Source organism: Marmota monax, unplaced genomic scaffold (assembly GCF_021218885.2).
Source record: "Marmota monax isolate L192 unplaced genomic scaffold, Marmota_monax_Labrador192_F-V1.1 WCK01_AAM20220418_F8-fsc00141, whole genome shotgun sequence".
NCBI lineage: Eukaryota > Metazoa > Chordata > Mammalia > Rodentia > Sciuridae > Marmota > Marmota monax.
The window spans coordinates 1,663,341-1,686,524 of NW_026692981.1; the positions used below are offsets into that span (position 1 = coordinate 1,663,341).

Consider the following 23,184-nt stretch of genomic DNA (forward strand, 5'->3'; position numbering starts at 1 on the left):
TCCACAGCTCACCTCTGTCCTCCACACCGTCCTGTTGAGGAGACAGGGGCCCCGTGTGACCAGAGGGAAGCCCCCTGTATAGAGGGTGACCTGTATAGAGCAGGGGGGCGCTGTTTGAATAATAATAATAAAACCCAGCTCTGTCTCTGAGGTCTCTCTTTCCTGTTTGCTGTTCTGACCTGTTTAGGGCCCCCACTACTCCACACAAAGTGACCCACAAAGATGTGGAATTGCAGTCCTTGTGTTCATGTTGTCTGGTAGGAACAGGAGGCAGGTAACCAAGAACAAGGTCAGGAAGAAATCAGGTGGTCTCATCTCAACTTCAGACTTTCATCTGAAGTGTGCATTCCTGGAAAGCGGCCTCCAGCAGCGTCCCTGGAAAGCATGGGTACGGAGAGGGAGCTGGAGGCCGCGGGTTCACTGGTTGGAAAACCTGATTGACGTACCACTTGACTCTCCTAGATCACCCGCTCCTCCTGCCTGACCCCGACTTCTGTGACTCTTGTCCTGTGGGCCCTTCTTTTATTTCTGTTGCTTATGCCGCTGACGGAAAAATCATCATGCATTTAAAAAATTTTTTAAACCCCAAAGAAAAAATATTTGTGCCTCTAGACACAATGACAGCGTCTGTCCCGGCCTTGTTCACAAAGTAACCTGGTGGGCTCTTTTTGGGTGCTGGGGTGGAACAGGGCTTTGCCTGTGCCCCACTGCTGAGCTACACCCTGGCTCCCCTCTGGGTGGGTTGGCAGGTGGGTGGTCCATTATTAGAAAGGGGTGGCAAATGCCTTTCAGAAGACAATTTGACAGTCACTTGTGACGCTCCGCACAGGAAGACCCTGTGGTCGTCCAGGGCTAAGTGGCAGTAGGGAGTCTTGGGCAGAGAGTGGCATCCAAGGCTTTGACGAGTGTCAGTTCCACTCACAGGTATGTTTAGAAAGAAAGGAAAGGAACAAGCCAAGCTTTCTGTTGGCCACAGAAGGAGGATGCTCTGTGTCCACCCACCGTCTCCCTGCACAGGAGGGGAGCTTCAGGAGGCAGGTAGTGGCTTTGGCTGGACACGTTCAAATACCAGCGATGGAGTGGCCAGCGCTGTCGCCTCCCACCCACTTCCCACCTGAAAGCCGAGGTGGGAGCTGCGCAGGGCGGGCACTGCCATCGGACAGGATGGGGCATGGGGCAGGCGTGATGGGACGGCAGGCGCTGGTTCCTTCCCGCCCTCCGCTCCTGGAGGGCCTTCACCCGCTGGCAGGACAGCAGGGGACACCGCGTGTAATCCCTCCTGTCGTCCTGCATCCTGGCTTTCTTGGTGCGGGGTCAGTCAGGGTGGTGCTGGGCATTGAACCCAGGGGTGGCGCATGCCAGGCAAATCCTCTGCCACCAAACTCCGCATCCCCAGGCCCTGCTAAGACATTTTCAAAGATTAAAAGTGCGTCCTTCCTTCTCTTCCCCTCCCTTCCCTGTTACCTTCCATCCATCCAACTTTTCCCGCTCTTCAAAAGTTACGTGCATTCAATTCCATGTCGGTGCAGTAAGACACACATGTTTATTGTCAACGAGACAGGTATGCAGAGAGGAGAGCAAGAACTTCCATAGCACAGTAGGTCTGCTCCACGTTTCACCTGTGAGCACCTAAACCTGTGGTTCCCGGCCTTGGCTGTGCAGAGAGGCAGCTGGGCAGGGCCGGGAGCAGGCGCCTGGGATCCCACCCAGAGAGGCCAACTTCACTGGACTGAAGGGGTGTGGCCGTGGGACTTCTAGAAGCTACCCCGGTGACCCTCCTGTGTAGCCCGTACATACCTTAGACTTCTATGTTTACATCACATACTTTACAAAAATAAGTTCACTGTCTGCCAGTTCCCTGTAACATGCTGTGAAGATCTTCCAATGAACACACTTCCGTAAACTAACTTTTTGAAAAGAAAAAGCCAGGCTGAGGGTAGAGGGCTTATCTAGCAGGAGTGAGGCCGCAGAGAGGATCCCCAGCACTGAGCATGGAGAAAAAAGATTAAAAACTGAAAACAAGGAACTTATTCAAATGAAAGAAACATAAGTGATAAAACTAGAAATATTAGAAATCTGCTTACAGAAAAAAGTGAATGTGAATTAGCAATTAAATAAGCATTTCAAGTTAATCATCTGCCAAAAATATACATGTCTTTCTTTCACACAGATAGGACATATTGATCCTGGCAAAATTCAGAGACACCAAAAGCAGTCTTGAATTTTATTAACTGTGTGTAGTTTCAATTCCAATGTCTATGTGAAAGTAAAACCCAATATTTCATAGATGTATTTTATAATGTCAGAAGCACAGTGGGTTTTATTTTTTTAAGTTATTGATATGATAACATACTAGCTTATTAATAATAATGATATTTTGCTTATATATTTTCTCAACATGATCAAATTATTAATATCAATTTTTCCTATTGCAACTTTTTAAAGTTTCAATGTAAGAAAATAGCTACACACTTAATTTTTTTAATCTTAAATATGATTAAAAGAAAAAAAGTTTGTTATTTTTATTTTGTTTTTTGGTACTGAGGCTTGAACCCAGGGGCATTTTGTCACTGAGCCACATCGCCAGCCCTTTTTCTTTTGATTTTTGAGATAGGACCTCTCAAAGTTGCTGAAGCTAGTCTTGAACTTTTGATTCTCCTGCTTCCCAAGTCGCTGGGATGGCAGGTGTGTGCCGCTGCACCCAGCTTGTCTTACACTTTGCTTCCTAAGGGCCTACACCGTAGTCTTGGGCAGTATGACGTACTGCCATAGGATAAAGTATCCGAGAACAGCATGAGGAATCTCAGCAGAGGAGTCTTGCTTAGGTACTTTCAACTTGTAGACTTTGAAATATTTCAGATGTTTTTTAAACTTTGGGGTGAAATAAATTGTTTCACACTGGTTGTTTTATTATGTGATTTAAAAAAAAACTCTTTGTAATTCATAGTTTTCTGACTGGACATCTTTTTGGAAACCATGGTGTTGGAATATTCTGAATAACCAAACATTGTTTAATAGACCAAGTCTCTCAATTAGACTGCAATAAATATGCATCTGTAGTCAGCCATAACTCCAGTGTGCTCTGGAGCCAGAGGAACACTGCTTCTCATTCCCATAGTCCATTTAGCGGTTCTAGAGTCTTAATGTTTTTATTGCACTTGGTTGAACCTTTTTAAAAATGACTTTTTAAAAGTCAGTTTAAAGCAATTGTAATGTCTTCTTCATTTACTTCTGAGTAATGACTTTATAAGAGGTAACAACTCAGCATAGCAGCAATGTAAGACTAATTTTTCTTTCTGCAAACTATCAGTGAACATCACAAAAAGCCTAACTCATCTCGACTCAGGCTACAAAGTTCAGGTATACTTCTCTTCTTTTAGAATTTGAAGCCACATTCAAGTTAAATGCCCATTGAACAGAACTTGTGTCATTGTTTTATGGTTATGCTAAGCCTCAGAAGAACACCCTCTGCTTTCCTGTTCTGGGCTGTCTGAGGTGAGCTGGGATCGCTGCCCTCGGGCAGGCGGAGATGCTCAGCTGTGGGGGCTGGTTTCCGGGTGGGGGCCTGCATGAGCCAGGTAACATTCTCCACTGGCAGCCACAGCCATGGCCTCTGCCTCTAGCAGATCTGGTGGCAGTCTTCCCGCTTGAGCTCTGAGGTTGCAATTCTGCTCCCAGGATCTGGGTCACAAAGGCAGTCACTCCAACACAAGTGCCAGTCAGCCAGGATTACTCTCCCTTCAGGAGGCTCCTTTTGGCCCTATGCCAAATCATCTTAAATGAGGGACTAAAATTCCTCCCCACCACTTTCTTTAACCCAACAACTTGTCATTGGGCATGTTAATTTTGATTTTTGACATATACATTATAAAATTCTAAATATATTTCTATATTCTAACAAATGACCCCTTAAAGGTGAATTGCTGAGTTATATCATACATACATATAATCATTTGAAAGGCAAAGCATCTTTTTCTTTTTGGTGGTGCCAGGAATCAAGCCCAGGACTTCTGCAGGCTAAATATACACTCTACCACTGAACTACACCCCAGCTTCATCTGATTATTTTTAAGTGTAGTTCTTTATTTCTAGTTAGTTTGACCACTTGTCTATGCTTCTTGGTCATCTATATTTTTCCTTATAAATTGCTTGTTCATGGCCTTTGCCCATTTTCCACTTGATTTGTTCAATTTTATCTTATTGTGTTTTAGAAGTATTTATGTAGCACAATTAGGCACAGCTAAAATGCTGCACCAAGAAGTTTCCAAAACAGAGTGGTTTAAAGAAAACAGAAGTAGCTGGGTATGGTGGTACATGCCTGTAATCCCAGCTATTCAGGAGGCTGAGGCAGGAGGCTGAGGCAGGAAGATCACAAGTTCAAGGCCAGCCTGGGCAACTTAGTGAGACCCTGTTTCAAAATAAAACAAGAAGGGCCAGGGATGTAGCTCAGTTGCAGAGTGCTTGTCTAGCAAGGCCTTGGGTGCACACAGACTCCAGGATGAGTCTGTTTCATCTTGTTGATCAGCTGTCTCCTAGACAGCCACCTGTATCTGCACAGCTGAGTCACAGAAACACCCGCTCTCTCACTCTTGGAGGAAAGAAGCACGGGGAGATACACAGCTCTTACTGCCAAGGCTTACGAAGCACAGTCAACTCTTGTCATTTAAGTGACAACTTAGATCCAGCAGTGTCACACCTAGGTGCAAGGGCCAGTGAGACTGCATTCTCCAGGGACACAGCAATTTGTCCAACTATGATGCTCTTCTAGGGAACAAGTGGTGGATGGATTCCTGGCAGTCTCCACGGCTGTGAGTTAATTTTTCACTGGTAAGCCCCTCATATCCGGCTAGCCTTCGCTTGCTCTAGGAAACGTTCCATCATTTTTGCACCCCATGTGAGTGTAATAAATCACTTCTTTTTCTGTGCTACTAGTTTGCTTTATACCTACATTTACAGTTGAAGCACACAATACTTTTATTTAATTGGATATTCTTTTTCCCCACTAGAATGATGAAATATTGAAGACTACATCTTCTGGTTTTATTCCTTCATCTGTCCAACCCACTTCCTGCAAGGTTCAGCATTGATTAGCTATCGAATAAGGGACAACCTTTTATTTAAAGCACTTTGTAATTTAAAAAGACTTTCTATCCCAACCTGGACAACAAAGTGAGACCCCGTCTCAAAAAATGCTTTATGTGGGACTGGGTGGGGGTCAATGGTGAGAACTTGCTGAGCATGGACAAGGCCACCTGTTCAAGCCGTAGTGCATGCATGGGCGCACACACACACACACACACACACACTCACACTCGTAGTTCCTCTCTCCCCTGAAATCCACTCTTTTTTTTTTTTTGTTTTGTTTTTTTTTTTTGTTTTGTTTTGAGAGAGAGAGAGAGAGAGAGAGAGAGAGAGAGAGAGAGAGAGAGAGAATTTTTTTATATTTATTTTTTAGTTTTCGGCGGACACAACATCTTTGTTTGTATGTGGTGCTGAGGGTCGAACCCAGGCCGCACGCATGCCAGGCAAGCGCGCTACTGCTTGAGCCACATCCCCAGCCCTGAAATCCACTCTTGACGTAGACCCCACCCTCAGCCTCACACCCCCACTCCAGGCAGTGCAGTAGAATGCGTTCCTTGATCCGGGGCAGGTGGTCACTTCCGTCTCTGAAACAGGCTGGTTAGCGGAAGGGTAGCAAGCAATCTGCAGTCCAAGTGGGGATCTGGGCAGGGGTTGAGTGGGCGTGGATTCTGGGGAGCCAGCCGACGGGTGTCTTTGCGGTCCCCATCTTTCACACACACAACCCTGCAAAGTGATCAGATAATCATAGTTGTTTACACATTTACAGAGGGAGAGTTGGAGCAATAGACTCCTGTGGAAAACGAGGATTTTGTGAAGTTATAAAACCCCAGCTTGACAGACTGGAGAGGGTAAATAACACACTGCATTGTGATAGCTTTTCTTTCGTTTCTCCTGGAGAGGATTTCACACTGGCTTTCCTTGCATTTAAGGCATCTGAGAAATTTCCTTAGACTTTCAGGTGAAGTCAGTCAATCCTGGCTTTGGATTTTAAATCAAGACTTTCTTTTTCTTTTTTCCTTTCACCCTCTTCCTTCCTTCCTTCCTTCCTTCCTTCCTTCCTTCCTTCCTTCCTTCCTTCCTTCCTTCCTTCCTTCCTTCCTATTGGATACTCAGGGCTCTTTACCACTAAGCTATACCCACAGCCCTTTTTATTTCTATTTTGAGACAGGGTCTCACTAAGTTGCTGAAACTGGCCTTGACCTTGTGCTCCTCTTGCCTCGGCCTCCTTAGTTGCTGGGATTACTGTGTGTCCCAGAAGACTTACTTTTAAAAATGTTTAAGGATGTTGCATGCTTCTGGCGATGTTGATTATCATGAATGTGGCATTCTTCTCCTTTGTCTCCATTGTTGTTAGATCAAGGCTGGTTTAGAAGCACGCCATAACACCTCAGTGAAGTGTTGGTGGATATTCTGTCAACAACATGAAAACTAAGCCATGGAGAAAATGCATGGTAGGGTGGAGAGGGTTAGATTGAGCAATGGGTGACGAGTCCTCCAAGTTCAACTCACGGCATCTAAAAGCTGGATTTACTGGGCTTGCAAGGGTCACCAGAGGTCGTCTGGTATCCTTCCTAAGCAGCAGCACACAGGAGCATTATTCAAAACTAACAATTATATTCTTTGAATCACTTTCTCTTTTGCTCTTAAAAAACTGATCAGTACCAGGGATAAAGAAAATCCCAATTAATTCTCAATTCACAGCTTATTGTATTTTATGGTTCTGAAATATTTTGAAAATGTTTTAAAATTCCAAGTCCCTGCCAGATAGAGAGCAGATATTTCAGAATGCATATTTTACTGTTTGCTCTGCTAGTGGGATATGGCAATAATCTCTTTATCACCAGGAAAGCCAGGGAGGCCCTGGGGACCAGAACCAAAGTGCCAGTTCTGCTTTCTGAGACTTTTGGGGGACAGTTTGTTCTTCAGTTTTCCCAGACATTGATAAGCACACACGTCACTCAAAGTGCTCACAGAGCACATTATGAACAACTGTCACATACTTCTCGATATGTCCTATTGATTTATATTAATCACAATTATAATTCTAACATAATTTTTTATATTTGCTCCATTAACTAAGCTTTTACCTCTAAAAGTTTATTCCGAAGATATTATCAGATATGAGTAAAATTTATATATAGATGCTTATTGCATCATTTTAATATCAAAATTGGAAACTTCTTAAAATCCTACAATAGAAAAATCAATTTAAATAATTATGATGCATATATATGATGAAATACTATATTTTCATTAAAATTACAATGCCTTCAAATAGTCAACATTTGGTTATTATTTGTGACATGCCATTGTGAAAAAATTCAAGGTATAAACAGTATGTATAGTACGATTCCATTTTTAAAAACAAAAACACTCTGATCTAAAGGTATATTATAGATATAGATATGTATATGGGTATATCTATAATTATATGTGTGTATCATTTTTTGGTTGTTACTGGGGATTGAACCCAGGTGTGCTCTACCACTGAGTTAAACCCCAGGTCTTTTTATTTTGAGACAGGGCCTCACTAAGTTGCCCAGTCTTGCCTCAAACTTGTGATCCTTCTGCCTCAGCCTCCTGAACAGCTGAGATCACCACTGATCTCATGAGGCATGAGGTGTGCATCACCACACCCAGCTCCACAATATTACTGAGATAAATCTGAGATGTAGGGGTGTTAGTATGTGTGTATAGCATTGCTACTTTTTCTGCTTTATTGGACTTTCTAATGATTATGAGTCACTTTGACAGAAAAAAATAATAATTATTTGTAATGATATATGTTTTAGCTTTAGGAAGCCAATATCCAAAACATTCAGTTTCTGTGCATTTTGGAGAATGTACCTATATGTATACATTTCTTTTCTTTGTGAGTGTGTGTATATGCATGTGCATGCGCACACGCGTGCACAGACACACACACACACACACACACGGCTCTCATTGCCACAATTATTATGCATTACTATGCATGTGAAGTATGCAAACACATCAACATTTGTATTTTGCATTTTTTCCCAGTGTCTTTCTGCCATACTAATGTCTTTTCTTTTTATAAAGAACATTTTTTTTGTGGTGCTGGGGATGGAACCCAGGGTCTCATGCATGCTAGGCAAGTCCTCTACCACTGAGCTACAGCTCTGGCCCATGGTTTTCATTTTTTAATAGACTTTTGAGACTTTCTCTCTCTCTCTCTCTCTCTCTCTCTCTCTCTCTCTACTGAGAATTGAACCCAGGGGTACTTTACCACTGAATAACATCCCCAGCCTTTTTATTTTTGTTTTAGGACAGAGTCTCACTAAGTTGCTGAGGCTGGCCTTGGATTTGTGATCCTCCTGCCTCAGCCTCCCAAGCCACTGGGATTACAGGCATGCGCCATCCACTGAGCCTGGTGTGTGGAGACTGTGATTCAACAAGGCTCTCCTACTAGATGCGCTGTGTCTCACATTGCAGTTAACTCTGAAGGAGAGATGCTTTCTCCCTCAGCTCCTCCACCATATTACAGGCCTCATTGTCCAGACTCACCGATTCTTCCCTCTTGTAGGTCATTTTAGGAGATTTAATTAAAAAAATAAAACAACCCACAGAACTCTGTCTCGGATGCTAACTATCTGTTGGCTGCGATAAGCAGAGATTTCTTTTTAAAGTCGTGTGTGGGTGCAAATGAACGTTCCGATTCATGGTGGCATTTCCAAGGGCGTCTTCCTCCTGTGAACTTGGCGCTCACACTATGAGCCACCCCCACGGGCATTCTCTGGCCTCTGCTGGGCGTGGACGAGGTGGCCTGAGAAACTTTTAGCCCGTGCCCAAGAGCTTCGAACCTTTTTAACAAATGATTCTGGGAAAACTTGTTATTCATATGTGGAAGAATTTAACTAGACCCTTATCTCTCACCCTGCACAAAAATCAGCTGAAAATGGATTAAAGGCCCCAGATTTAGACCAGAAACTATGTACTCCTAGAAGAAAACCTAGAGAATGGAAGAAAAATCTTTGCTAGTTATTCTTCTGGCAGAGGATTACTATCTAGAATATATAAAGAACTCAAAAAACTTTACACCAAAAAAATTGAATAACCTAGTTAATAAGTGGGCAAATGAATTAAACAGACACTTCTTAAAAGAAGAGATACAAATGGCCAACAAATATATGAAAAAATGCTCAATATCATTAGTAATTAAGGAAATGCAAATCAAACTGCACTGAGATTTCATCTCACACCAGTCAGAACGGCAGTCATCAAGAATAAAACAACGGAAAATACTGGAGAGGATGTGGAGGAAAAGGACACTTGTCCACTGTTGGGATTATAAGTTAGTATGACCACTGTGGAGATCAGTGTAGAGGTTTCTCAAAAGACGAGGCATGAAACCAACACATGACCCAGCTCCACCACTTCTTTTTATTTATCCTGAAGAACTAAAGTCATCTTACTATAGTGATAAATGCACACCCATGTTTATAGCAGCACAGTTCACCATAGACAAATCATGGAACAAACATAGATGTCTATCAATGGATGAATGGGTAAGAAAATGTGGTATATATACACACAGTGGAGTTTTATTCAGCCACAAATAAAAATTAAATTATGTCATTTGCAGAAAACTGGATGGAATTGAGACTTTTATGTTAAGTGAAATAAGCCCATCTCAGGAGGCCAAGGGTTGTATGCTTTCTCTGATATAAAAGTTGGAGAAGAAAAAGGAAAAGAAAGGTGGGGTGGGTCTCATGAAAATCAAAGGTAGATCAGCAGAGGAGAGGGACCAAGGGGTGGAAGATGGGGAGGGGGTGCTAGGGAGGTGTACTGGCCAAATTGTACTGCTACATTGTGTGCATGTAACAGCAAATCCCATCATCATGTACAGCTATAACGCACCAATAAAAAAGTGAAATATAAAACCTAAAATAAAAGTGGAAAAATATTTTATTTAACCCAATTATATATAAAATAACTCTCATTTCAACATGTAATCAATATAAAAGTCATTATTATTGCTGCTGTTGTGGTTTGCAGTTTGAGTAGCTGGGATGACAGGTGTGCACCACAACACCTGGTAATATGATAATTACTAACGAGCTATTTGTGCTCCCTTCTAATACTATGAATTCTGAATGTGCTCTGAGCATACCTAGTTCCAAGGAGCAGCATCTAAGTGCTCCGTGGCTGTGCGTGGCAGGAAGCCACCTCATTGAGCTGCGCAGTTCTACATCTTCAGGCTCTGCTCACAGGTAGGGCCCTTCTGGGCAGTGATGGCCATTCTCCATGCATCCTGACGTAGCAGAGGTCTAACAGAAGACTCCTCAGTGGTCCTTCCTAAGATTGTGAGTGTGTGTGTGTGTGTGTGTGTGTGTGTGTGGTCCTGGGGACTGGGAGCTAAGCAAGCACTCCACTGAGCCCCTGAAGCTCCGTAAAGCAGGGGTTCTCTGTGTGCCAGAGGGCTCCAGGGACATATGGTTGGCAGCTCTCAAAGGCTGAGGGACCTGCCACAGCACTGCCAGGGAAGGAGGACAGCAGTTCTGGTCCACTCTAGTGGGCGAGAGCACCTGCAGGTGGATCAGCTTCTCCAAAGCCAGGAGAGTAGCCGAACGCTTTCAGTGAAAGGGCGGTAGCAGCATAGCCAAGCCAGCAGTCGAAAAAGGGACAGGTGAGCTGGCGTGGCCGCACCTAGGTGCTCGTAGTTGGGAGAACACAGCTGATTCTGATCGTGTCCACATAGACCCAGAGTGAGGCACTGTGGCTCAGGTACTTTATCTGGACCCTGGTGCTCTTAGAGGGTCCAGAGCGGGGCTTCAGGGCCTCCGGGACTCCTGGTGTTGTAAGTGAAACGTTGCTGGCTCATGTGCTTTGCCCACAGAAGACGGTGCCATATGGACTATGGGGTAAAAAGTTAAGCTGAGAACTGTCACTTGTGCAAAGAGGGAGGGACCTCGGTCCCTCTGAATCAAATCTGTCACTTTCCAGCCAGGAAGGAAGAAACAGAAATGTTAAGATATTTTGCCATGCAAAGGTTTTCTGACTAGCAATGACTGAAATGTAGAACCACGATATTTAGAGTCCTGGCCTCCAGGACTCAGGAGAAAAATGAGATGCCCTGGGCCAGGAAGACCCTCTGGAGGGGTTTTGAGACCACTCCTCACTGGGGACCAGTGGGGCAGTTCCTTGTTGCTCTGCTGGGGACACCTGATCTGCACCCACACAGGTACTGCTCTGACCGCATCACCCAGGTCTCTCGCCACGGCACTGTTGGCATTTAGGCCTGGACCTTTCCTTGCTGTGGGGGCGTCCGGGGCACTGCAGGACACCTGGCAGCATCTCCTACCAGATGTCAGTGGCTTCCTTTCTACCCTGTGCCCATAGTGGTGGTGCCATTCGTGGTGTCTTTATTGATATATTAAATATCTTTTCTTCTTCATTGTACTTATTTGTGGGCACAGAGTGATATCTCAATACATGCACAAAATGTGTATTGATCACATCAGAGTAATTAGCATTTCCATCTCTTTTCTTTTTTAAAAAAATATTTATATATATATATATATATATATATATATATATTAGTTGTCAATGGACTTTTATTTTATTCATTTACTTATATGTGGTGCTGAGACTCGAACCCAGTGCCTCACACATGCTAGGCCAGCGCTCTACCACTGTGCCACACCCCAGCCCTGGTCCTCCCATCATTTCTTTATGTTTAAAGCTTCAAGGCTCCTTGACTCTAGTTCTCTGCAAAGTGCATCAGAGGTAAACCGGAGTCTCCTGCAGCACTGTGTGACCTGGACCTTACCCACTGTCCAGCTCTTCCGACCTTGCTCCATCTCCTGTCCCCCCCTCCCAGCCTCTAGTCACCCCTGTTTGACCTCTTCTTGGGGGTCAACTTTTGAATTGTCCACAGGAGTGACAGCCTGCAATATGTGTCAGCCACGGCTGTCTTGGGACACTGCCCAGTGCTGGGGTGGAGGGAGACCAAACTCTAGGCCAGGACCTACAGGCCCATGCTGAAGCTGCAGGATGACTGGGCGTTGGCAGAAGCCGTGCTCGAGAGGCCATTGTGTGGGTAAGTAAAGGGCCAGTGCGGTTTCAACTGTTTCCAAACAAACCCCGGGTTAGCGGTTCTCAAAGAGAAGAAAACAGGAGACGTTCCACTGCCCTTGTTCTTTTAGAGCTCCTCAGGTCCGCCTCAGAAGCAGGTTGTGCTTTGAATTTTCCTTTCTGAGCCGTAAAATACAGGTTGTCAGCCTCTCTGGCATGATAAGGAAGAGTACGATTGGAATCTTACCCAGACGAAGCTTGAAGCCACCCTCACACGACGCCCGCCTCTGAGTTCCCTCACAAAGGGACTGTTTCTCCTCCTTCCTTCATACTCTTTTAGCAGAGGGTTTTAAAAATGCCCAACACTCACAATAAAATAATTTTAAAAATTGCTCTTCCTAATAGTTACTTCTTAAGCATGGCAGAGCACAATTAAAAAAGATTCTCTAAAAAATATTCAGCTGTGCTCTTACGTGGTATTTCAAATAAAGCTGATGAGCCCAAAGATTCTCCTCCCCTTAGGCCTCTGCCCCACCATGCCTTGTGTTGTGCGACCGCCATGGTGGGTGTGCACACAGAGCATAGTAACACATTTGAAGCCAAATCTTAGGTGTGGGCAAGTCAATTCCACTTGCTTCAACCTTACAGTCTTAACTAGGTGGAAATGGTTTCCCAGGGGCTGGAAGAAGCAGCCGGGAGGGGCCGGGACAAAGGATAAAGGAAGCTCTGTTCAAAATGTGCCACAGGGAAAGGAGAGCCAGGGCCAGAATCCCATCCTGAGGGGCCATGACGTGGGAGCCTCTCCCACGCACAGAGGCCAACCTCCACCTGCGGCAGCAGGGACGTCCCAGAACAGCCGGCTCAGGGTGTGCAGACCAGCCCGAGGGCGTCCAAGGGAGAGGGACAGATCCAGGACTGGACAGAGGGCCACTGAGTGGGGCACGCACTGACACAGAGTGGTTCTGGGCAGAGAGAGACCAGTTCAATACTCAAAGTATCTGTTAGAAGGAGGGACAACCTAGGGGTTAGGACAAAGTGACCTTACCTGTCTGTAGCACACCTGGTTTGTCTGAAGCTGATATTCAAGAGTCTGGGGCATAACTGGAGCCAGGGGGTCCCACGGCACAGCCCCCTGCCCTGGAAGATGGTTCGCTGAGAAACTGCAGGGAAAGCCAGCGAGGGCCGCTAGGGGGCACTCAAGCCGTTATGACCCAAGAAGGCCGCAGCCTTGTCCAGCTGAGTGCTCACAAGGGCATTTTCATTTGTTTATTTTTAATCAACTACTTTGGAATAATTTCAGATTTAAAATTACCAAGAGAATATGCAGTTTCTGCCACGGTTTGAATGTCATTTGCTCCCCCAAATTCCCTGCATTGGAAACTTCAGCCCTAGGGCATCCAGTTAAGAAAGAGGGGGTACTTTAAGGGGAAGGCCTACTGGGAGGTCCCAGGGCCCCGGGGTGCTGCCTCAGGAGAGACTGAGGAAGTTCCCAGGGGATCCCGGTTAGTTCTTTCAAGAAAGTTGTTTTAAAAGAGCAAGACAGGACAGGGCGTAGCTGGGGGTAGAGCACTTGCCTTCCATGTGCGAGGCTCTGGGTTCTGCCTCCAGCACCACACACACACACACACACACACAACTCACACTCACACACTCACACTCACACAAGCAAAAGCAAGGCTATCCGTCTCTATTTGCCTGGCTTCCTATCGTGCCATGCCACCTCCTCCCACATGCCCTCCTGCCAGGATTCCCCTTGGCAGAATACAACACAACCAGAGGAGCCCTCTTCAGAGCCAACGCCAAGCTACTTTGAACTTTTGAACTCTAAAACTGAGAGCTATATAACCTCTTTTCTTCATTCATTACCTCACCTGTGTTAGTTTGTCACAGCAATGGATGATGGGCTAGTCAGACCTCCCGCACTCCTCTCAGTCTGTTCCCCTCATTTTTAGCACCTTGTATGACCATGGAATATTTTTTAAAACTAAGAAACTGGCAATGGTACATTATTGTTTATTTCTTTACTAAAAGGCTTAATGTTTCCTTTAATATAAAAACTTTCAACACTCGTTTGTTCGAGGTTCCTGATGTTTGGGTGCAGGCCAGTGATTCTCAAAGGCGTAGAAAAAGGCTCTGGTGTGACCCAAAACTTAGGGATGGGGCCTGTGCCCTGTATCCTCGAGGGATGGGGTCAAGTTTTCAGGGGGTCCCTCTCTTCTGATATGGATGTGCCTGGAATCCAGGAGGGATGGGGGGCCCTTTCATGGGGTGCCCCTCCTCTAGAGATGGGTCATGCACCCCAACTTCCTGGAGAGATGTGATTCTCCTATTGGGTGTGCTCCTTCTTTAGGGCATGGGGGTCCCTCCTGTAGGGGTTGGTCACCTTCTCGAGTGGTGCCCTTTACTTAGGGTTGGTGTCGCCTTCCAAGCAGGCGGCTTCTCTAGGGGCGAGGGGCACTGCTCCTCCAGGAGGATGGGGTCTCAGGGGGCCCCTCTTCCAGGGAATGGGTGCCCCTCATTTAGGAAAGGTGGCCTCTCTGGAGGGGTGCTCCTCTAGTAGGAAATGGAGGTTCCCATCCTCCAGAAAAAGCTGGACACTTCTCCCCTGGGGTGCCTGGACTCTAAAGGATGGGAGTCCCTCCTCCAGGGAGTGCTCTGTGCCGCTCCCTCGCCCACGGGCTGTGGCCGCTCCTCCCGGAGGAGACTTCACTTCCACTGGGGTTCCCCGGTCAGCTGCCACTTCCCACTGGACTGCTCAGAGGTGGGGAACACTCTGAGGACAGGGAAAACCTGGGCTCTCAGGACACGGGTCCCTTCCCCGAGGCAAAGCTTTTCACTTAATTTGTTCTTTCTCCTGGTCCTGGGGGTTGACCCAGCTGCTCCGTCACTGGCCACATTCCCAGGGCTCCTTATTTACAGACAGGGTCTTGCTGAGGTGCTCAGGCTGGCCTTGCCCTGTGACCTCCCGCCCAGCCTGACCTCCCTGCCCAGCCTCGGGGGGCTGCTTTCCCAGCTGTGCTACAGCTGACTGCACCACCACCACAGACCTGGACTCCTGACCTGCTCAGCAATCAGCTCCACTCGCCAGCCGCTCCAAGGCCTCAAGAGCTCCAAGGGCCCTGCATCTCCACCACCCCACATCTCCAGGCCGCCAGCCCCTCCACTGCCCCCAGCCCCTCCAGCGCCCCAGCCCCTACACTGTCCCCAGTCCCTCCACTCCCCTCAGTCCCTCCACTGTCCTCAGTCCCTACACTCCCCCCAGTCCCTCCACTGTCCTCAGTCCCTCCACTCCCCCCAGTCCCTCCACTGTCCTCAGTCCCTCCACTGTCCTCAGTCCCTCCACTCCCCCCAGTCCCTCCACTGTCCTCAGTCCCTCCACTCCCCTCAGTCCCTCCACTCCCCTCAGTCCCTCCACTCCCCCCAGTCCCTCCACTGTCCTCAGTCCCTCCACTGTCCTCAGTCCCTCCACTCCCCTCAGTCCCTCCACTCCCCTCAGTCCCTACACTCCCCCCAGTCCCTCCACTGTCCTCAGTCCCTCAACTGTCCTCAGTCCCTACACTCCCCCCAGTCCCTACACTCCCCCCAGTCCCTCCACTGTCCTCAGTCCCTCCACTCCCCTCAGTCCCTACACTCCCCCCAGTCCCTCCACTGTCCTCAGTCCCTCCACTGTCCTCAGTCCCTCCACTCCCCTCAGTCCCTCCACTCCCCCCAGTCCCTCCACTGTCCTCAGTCCCTCCACTCCCCTCGGTCCCTCCACTGTCCTCAGTCCCTCCACTGTCCTCAGTCCCTCCACTCCCCTCAGTCCCTCCACTCCCCCCAGTCCCTCTACTGTCCTCAGTCCCTCCACTGTCCTCAGTCCCTCCACTCCCCCCAGTCCCTCCACTGTCCTCAGTCCCTCCACTGTCCTCAGTCCCTCCACTCCCCTCAGTCCCTCCACTCCCCCCAGTCCCTCCACTGTCCTCAGTCCCTCCACTGTCCTCAGTCCCTCCACTCCCCCCAGTCCCTCCACTGTCCTCAGTCCCTCCACTCCCCCCAGTCCCTCCACTCCCCCCAGTCCCTCCACTGTCCTCAGTCCCTCCACTGTCCTCAGTCCCTCCACTCCCCCCAGTCCCTCCACTGTCCTCAGTCCCTCCACTCCCCTCAGTCCCTCCACTCCCCTGAGTCCCTCCACTGTCCTCAGTCCCTCCACTGTCCTCAGTCCCTCCACTGCCCCCAGTCCCTCCACTCCCCTCAGTCCCTCCACTGTCCTCAGTCCCTCCACTCCCCTCAGTCCCTCCACTGTCCTCAGTCCCTCCACTCCCCCCAGTCCCTCCACTGTCCTCAGTCCCTCCACTCCCCACAGTCCCTCCACTGTCCTCAGTCCCTCCACTGTCCTCAGTCCCTCCAATGTCCTCAGTCCCTCCACTCCCCTCAGTCCCTCCACTGTCCTCAGTCCCTCCACTCCCCTCAGTCCCTCCACTCCCCTCAGTCCCTCCACTGTCCTCAGTCCCTCCACTCCCCTCAGTCCCTCCACTGTCCTCAGTCCCTCCACTCCCCCCAGTCCCTCCACTGTCCTCAGTCCCTCCACTCCCCTCAGTCCCTCCACTCCCCTCAGTCCCTCCACTGTCCTCAGTCCCTCCACTCCCCTCAGTCCCTCCACTCCCCTGAGTCCCTCCACTGTCCTCAGTCCCTCCACTCCCCTCAGTCCCTCCACTGTCCTCAGTCCCTCCACTCCCCCCAGTCCCTCCACTGTCCTCAGTCCCTCCACTGTCCTCAGTCCCTCCACTCCCCTCAGTCCCTCCACTGTCCTCAGTCCCTCCACTCCCCTCAGTCCCTCCACTCCCCTGAGTCCCTCCACTGTCCTCAGTCCCTCCACTCCCCCCAGTCCCTCCACTGTCCTCAGTCACTCCACTCCCCTCAGTCCCTCCACTCCCCCCAGTCCCTCCACTGTCCTCAGTCCCTCCACTGTCCTCAGTCCCTCCACTGTCCTCAGTCCCTCCACTCCCCTCAGTCCCTCCACTCCCCCCAGTCCCTCCACTGTCCTCAGTCCCTCCACTGTCCTCAGTCCCTCCACTCCCCCCAGTCCCTCCACTGTCCTCAGTCCCTCTACTCCCCCCAGTCCCTCCACTCCCCTCAGTCCCTCCACTGTCCTCAGTCCCTCCACTGTCCTCAGTCCCTACACTCCCCCCAGTCCCTCCACTGTCCTCAGTCCCTCCACTCCCCCCAGTCCCTCCACTGTCCTCAGTCCCTCCACTGTCCTCAGTCCCTCCACTCCCCCCAGTCCCTCCACTGTCCTCAGTCCCTCCACTCCCCTCAGTCCCTCCACTCCCCTCAGTCCCTCCACTCCCCTCAGTCCCTCCACTCCCCTCAGTCCCTACACTCCCCCCAGTCCCTCCACTGTCCTCAGTCCCTCAACTGTCCTCAGTCCCTACACTCCCCCCAGTCCCTACACTCCCCCCAGTCCCTCCACTGTCCTCAGTCCCTCCACTCCCCTCAGTCCCTACACTCCCCCCAGTCCCTCCACTGTCCTCAGTCCCTCCACTGTCCTCAGTCCCTCCACTCCCCTCAGTCCCTCCACTCCCCCCAGTCCCTCCACTGTCCTCAGTCCCTCCACTCCCCTCGGTCCCTCCACTGTCCTCAGTCCCTCCACTGTCCTCAGTCCCTCCACTCCCCTCAGTCCCTCCCCTCCCCCCAGTCCCTCTACTGTCCTCAGTCCCTCCACTGTCCTCAGTCCCTCCACTCCCCCCAGTCCCTCCACTGTCCTCAGTCCCTCCACTGTCCTCAGTCCCTCCACTCCCCTCAGTCCCTCCACTCCCCCCAGTCCCTCCACTGTCCTCAGTCCCTCCACTGTCCTCAGTCCCTCCACTCCCCCCAGTCCCTCCACTCTCCTCAGTCCCTCCACTCCCCCCAGTCCCTCCACTCCCCCCAGTCCCTCCACTGTCCTCAGTCCCTCCACTGTCCTCAGTCCCTCCACTCCCCCCAGTCCCTCCACTGTCCTCAGTCCCTCCACTCCCCTCAGTCCCTCCACTCCCCTGAGTCCCTCCACTGTCCTCAGTCCCTCCACTGTCCTCAGTCCCTCCACTGCCCCCAGTCCCTCCACTCCCCTCAGTCCCTCCACTGTCCTCAGTCCCTCCACTCCCCTCAGTCCCTCCACTCTCCTCAGTCCCTCCACTCCCCCCAGTCCCTCCACTGTCCTCAGTCCCTCCACTCCCCACAGTCCCTCCACTGTCCTCAGTCCCTCCACTGTCCTCAGTCCCTCCAATGTCCTCAGTCCCTCCACTCCCCTCAGTCCCTCCACTGTCCTCAGTCCCTCCACTCCCCTCAGTCCCTCCACTCCCCTCAGTCCCTCCACTGTCCTCAGTCCCTCCACTCCCCTCAGTCCCTCCACTGTCCTCAGTCCCTCCACTCCCCCCAGTCCCTCCACTGTCCTCAGTCCCTCCACTCCCCTCAGTCCCTCCACTCCCCTCAGTCCCTCCACTGTCCTCAGTCCCTCCACTCCCCTCAGTCCCTCCACTCCCCTGAGTCCCTCCACTGTCCTCAGTCCCTCCACTCCCCTCAGTCCCTCCACTGTCCTCAGTCCCTCCACTCCCCCCAGTCCCTCCACTGTCCTCAGTCCCTCCACTGTCCTCAGTCCCTCCACTCCCCTCAGTCCCTCCACTGTCCTCAGTCCCTCCACTCCCCTCAGTCCCTCCACTCCCCTGAGTCCCTCCACTGTCCTCAGTCCCTCCACTCCCCCCAGTCCCTCCACTGTCCTCAGTCACTCCACTCCCCTCAGTCCCTCCACTCCCCCCAGTCCCTCCACTGTCCTCAGTCCCTCCACTGCCCTCAGTCCCTCCACTCCCCCCAGTCCCTCCACTGTCCTCAGTCCCTCTACTCCCCCCAGTCCCTCCACTCCCCTCAGTCCCTCCACTGTCCTCAGTCCCTCCACTGTCCTCAGTCCCTCCACTCCCCCCAGTCCCTCCACTGTCCTCAGTCCCTCCACTCCCCTCAGTCCCTCCACTGTCCTCAGTCCCTCCACTCCCCTCAGTCCCTCCACTGTCCCCAGTCCCTCCACTCCCCTGAGTCCCTCCACTGTCCTCAGTCCCTCCACTCCCCTCAGTCCCTCCACTGTCCTCAGTCCCTCCACTGTCCCCAGTCCCTCCACTCCCCTCAGTCCCTCCACTCCCCTCAGTCCCTCCACTGTCCTCAGTCCCTCCACTCCCCTCAGTCCCTCCACTCCCCTCAGTCCCTCCACTGTCCTCAGTCCCTCCACTCCCCTCAGTCCCTCCACTGTCCTCAGTCCCTCTACTCCCCTCAGTCCCTCCACTGTCCTCAGTCCCTCCACTGTCCTCAGTCCCTCCACTGTCCTCAGTCCCTCCACTCCCCTCAGTCCCTCCACTGTCCTCAGTCCCTCCACTCCCCTCAGTCCCTCCACTGTCCTCAGTCCCTCCACTCCCCTGAGTCCCTCCACTGTCCTCAGTCCCTCCACTGTCCTCAGTCCCTCCACTGTCCTCAGTCCCTCCACTCCCCTCAGTCCCTCCACTGTCCTCAGTCCCTCCACTCCCCTCAGTCCCTCCACTGTCCTCAGTCCCTCCACTCCCCTCAGTCCCTCCACTGTCCTCAGTCCCTCCACTGTCCTCAGTCCCTCCACTCCCCTCAGTCCCTCCACTCCCCTCAGTCCCTCCACTGTCCTCAGTCCCTCCACTCCCCTCAGTCCCTCCACTCCCCTCAGTCCCTCCACTGTCCTCAGTCCCTCCACTGTCCTCAGTCCCTCCACTCCCCTCAGTCCCTCCACTGTCCTCAGTCCCTCCACTCCCCTCAGTCCCTCCACTCCCCTCAGTCCCTCCACTGTCCTCAGTCCCTCTACTCCCCTCAGTCCCTCCACTGTCCTCAGTCCCTCCACTCCCCTCAGTCCCTCCACTCCCCTCAGTCCCTCCACTCCCCTCAGTCCCTCCACTCCCCTCAGTCCCTCCACTGTCCCCAGTCCCTCCACTCCCCTCAGTCCCTCCACTCCCCTCAGTCCCTCCACTCCCCTCAGTCCCTCCACTCCCCTCAGTCCCTCCACTCCCCTCAGTCCCTCCACTGTCCCCAGTCCCTCCACTCCCCTCAGTCCCTCCACTCCCCTCAGTCCCTCCACTCCCCTCAGTCCCTCCACTGTTCTCAGTCCCTCCACTCCCCTCAGTCCCTCCACTGTCCCCAGTCCCTCCACTGTCCTCAGTCCCTCCACTGTCCTCAGTCCCTCCACTGTCCCCAGCCCCTCCACTGTCCTCAGTCCCTCCACTGTCCCCAGCCCCTCCAGTGTCCTTAGCATCTCCACTGTCCCCAGGTCCCCCACTGCCCCCAGCCCCTCCACTGTCCTTAGCATCTCCAGTGCCCGCAGCCCCTCCACTGCTCCCTGTCTGGCTGAACATAACAAGTGACTTCATCTTGTGTCCTGAGAGACGCGCAGTCACTTCAGCAGTCGTGAGTTTCCAGTTAGGATGGTGAAGGCGAGGCAGTGCCACAGGTCGCTGTGTGCTTCGCCTCTGCCAGCCAGGACCCTCAGCAGGACATCGACATCCTTTCTCATGTCATGTGGAGCCGGCTTGCACTGTCTTGGTTTCCAAAAGTTAAGGAACAGGATGTAAGTGGTAGAGATCATACTGACCGATTTCTCCTGCCTCTACTTGAACATAGTCTGGGTGTTTTCCTTCCAATGGCGTCCCGTCTTCCGGCCACTCTTCGCAGGCCGGCCGTGGGGGCTGAGGGCGAGCTTGCCCCAGTTCCCATCAATAAGGCGCCGAGGTTTCCCATGCTGCCCGCTCTTCCTCCCAGGCCTCCCTGGGTTTCCACTTAGAACAGCCCCAGGTTCCAGATACAGTGCCTGACTCTGCACACCCAGGAAGAGCTTCTCCACTCACCTCTCTTCCTGACCCCAGTTGACCCAGTGAGCTAGTGACCACGCTGTGGGTGTTACGCACGTCCAGCTCCTGCGTCCCTGCTGAGTGGGGAAGCCTGTGCCACCTGAACTTTAAATCAGTGGGTAGGGACTAAAGAGCCCACGGATGTGGCTTCATGACATCAAGATATTTTTCTCTCCTCTCCTCCCTTATGGGTCTACTCAAGGAAGTGGCTTTTCTTTTTTGCTATTGCAGCCTTCTCTGGGCCAACGGTGCTACTGGGTTCTCTTCAGTTCCCTGGGAAGTGTCCTGAGACTTTAAAACAAGGTAGAGGCGCAGGACATAGAGGGAAACCCGCCCAGCTGGTCCTCCTCCGTTGCCCCTGGAGGCTCGCACAGGGCTGTCGGGCATCCCCCCTGCCTTCTCCTCCTCCATCAGAGAACCTGGGTTCCTGACATCTTGGCTGCACACCTCCTGTAGCAACAGTAGTGCAGCCCAGGCACTTACAAACACCCACGTTCCCTCCCCCCAGTCCTGGGGAGGGGGACTGTGAGGACGTGGTGTGCAAGGGCCTGCTCCTGGCTCCAGAGACAGTCATCTTCCGCATCCTTGCATGACAGAGGGACAAGGACAATCGCTTGGGTCCCTTTCACAAGGGTACTTGTCCTTCCATAAGGCCTCACAACCTGTCCACCTCCCAAAGCCCCTCGTCCTGATACCGTCACACTGTGGGGGTTAGGACTTTAAACCTGAGGTTGGGGATCACAATGTGCAGCCCACAGCACTGTCTGCACCCTCCACAAACAGGCCTTGCCTTTCACCCTAAGGCCACGTCACCACCATCACTTCGTTTTTCCAGCCGCAAGAAAATTGGTGTTAACCTCATTATTATCTTTCAGTAACAAGGCACAACTGAGGCACAAACATTTAATAGAGATTAAAAAAACACCCTCAGTAATCACAAGCATAACATATTAATGCAACATTTAAAAAATAAAAATAAATGCAAAAGAGTTTCCAAAAAGGCAGGCTGGCGTTCGTCTGTGACGGATCAGGTCGGGGCTCCTGGGCCCGTAAGGCCAACGGGCTCCTGAGGAGTGACGATGGTGGCAGTTGGCAACACAGGGCTTTCTGCAGGGTGGTTCTTTTAAATTACAGAGCTATCCTTCACCTTTTCCACTCAGCTAAAACCAAGGGACACTATTCTGTATATCCGGGCTGCAGCGCCCACAGGACCTGTGTAGCAGGGCTCCATCCCTCAGAAAGGAGGTTGTAGATTAACATCAGAACAGGCCGTGGGCTGGGGTGCCGCTCATGGTCCAGTGCGTGCTTAGCATGGGCCAGGCCCTGCGTTCCAGGCCCCGTGTTAGTGCCACACATGGACATGCCTGCATTCTGGCCCTGCTGTGGACAGTTAAAACCTGTCCAATGGTCACCTCCACCTGAAAATAAATGACCCATCACCCCCAAGATGAAGCCTGCCCCTCCTATAGTAGTAAATATAAATTGCATGAGGCTTTTAAATAAATTTTTAAAGTAATTGTGGCAGAAACCACTAACATGAAACCTACCACCTCACCCGTTCACGAGGGTACAGTCAGCAGCGTTAACCACGTGCACGTCACGGTCAGCCAATCCCCACCACTCTCTTCATCTGGTCAAACTAAAATTCTATTTTTTTTAAATTTTATTTTTTTGGGGTGCTGGGGATCTAACCCAGGGCCTTGTGCATGTGAGGCAAGCACTCTACCAACTGAGCTCTAGCCCCAGCCCTGGCCAAAATGAAATTCTAAACCCAGGGAACAAGGCCTCCCAACTGCCTTCTCTTTCCAGGCCTGTCAGGTCCATTCTGCTCCCTGGCTCTATGGATTGGATGCTACAGGGGCCCCGAGGTAGCAGATGAACAGGGTGTGCCTTTTGAGCCTGGCTTGTTCACTTAGCACAGTACCCTCACAACTTACACAGGTGGCTCTGCATATCCGAGTTCCTTCCTTCGGAGGGTTGGATAATACTCCTTCACATGTATAGTCCTTGTTTTGTTTTTCCTATTTCTTGGTGGAAGGATACATGGGTTGGTTCTCCCTTCTGGCTGTTGTGAATGATGCTCTCAGAACAGATATGTAAGTACCTCTTCCTTGGCAGCTTTTTAAGATCATGAGAACACTTTCTGGCCAAATGCACTCCACCAACCATCACTGTGGATTCGATTGCTGTGCCCTAACCGCTC

General features: G+C 50.9%; 1 long non-coding RNA gene across 1 annotated transcript; it reads right to left on the reverse strand.

The window, feature by feature from the left end:
* Nucleotides 1-5,564: 5,564 nt before the first annotated feature.
* LOC124097905 (uncharacterized) lies at nucleotides 5,565-21,075 on the reverse strand. Its single transcript, XR_006853397.1, has 3 exons — nucleotides 20,979-21,075; nucleotides 6,347-6,492; nucleotides 5,565-5,805 (listed from the first exon to the last, which is right to left on the reverse strand). It is a non-coding gene; the product is annotated as an uncharacterized LOC124097905 (long non-coding RNA).
* Nucleotides 21,076-23,184: the final 2,109 nt, after the last annotated feature.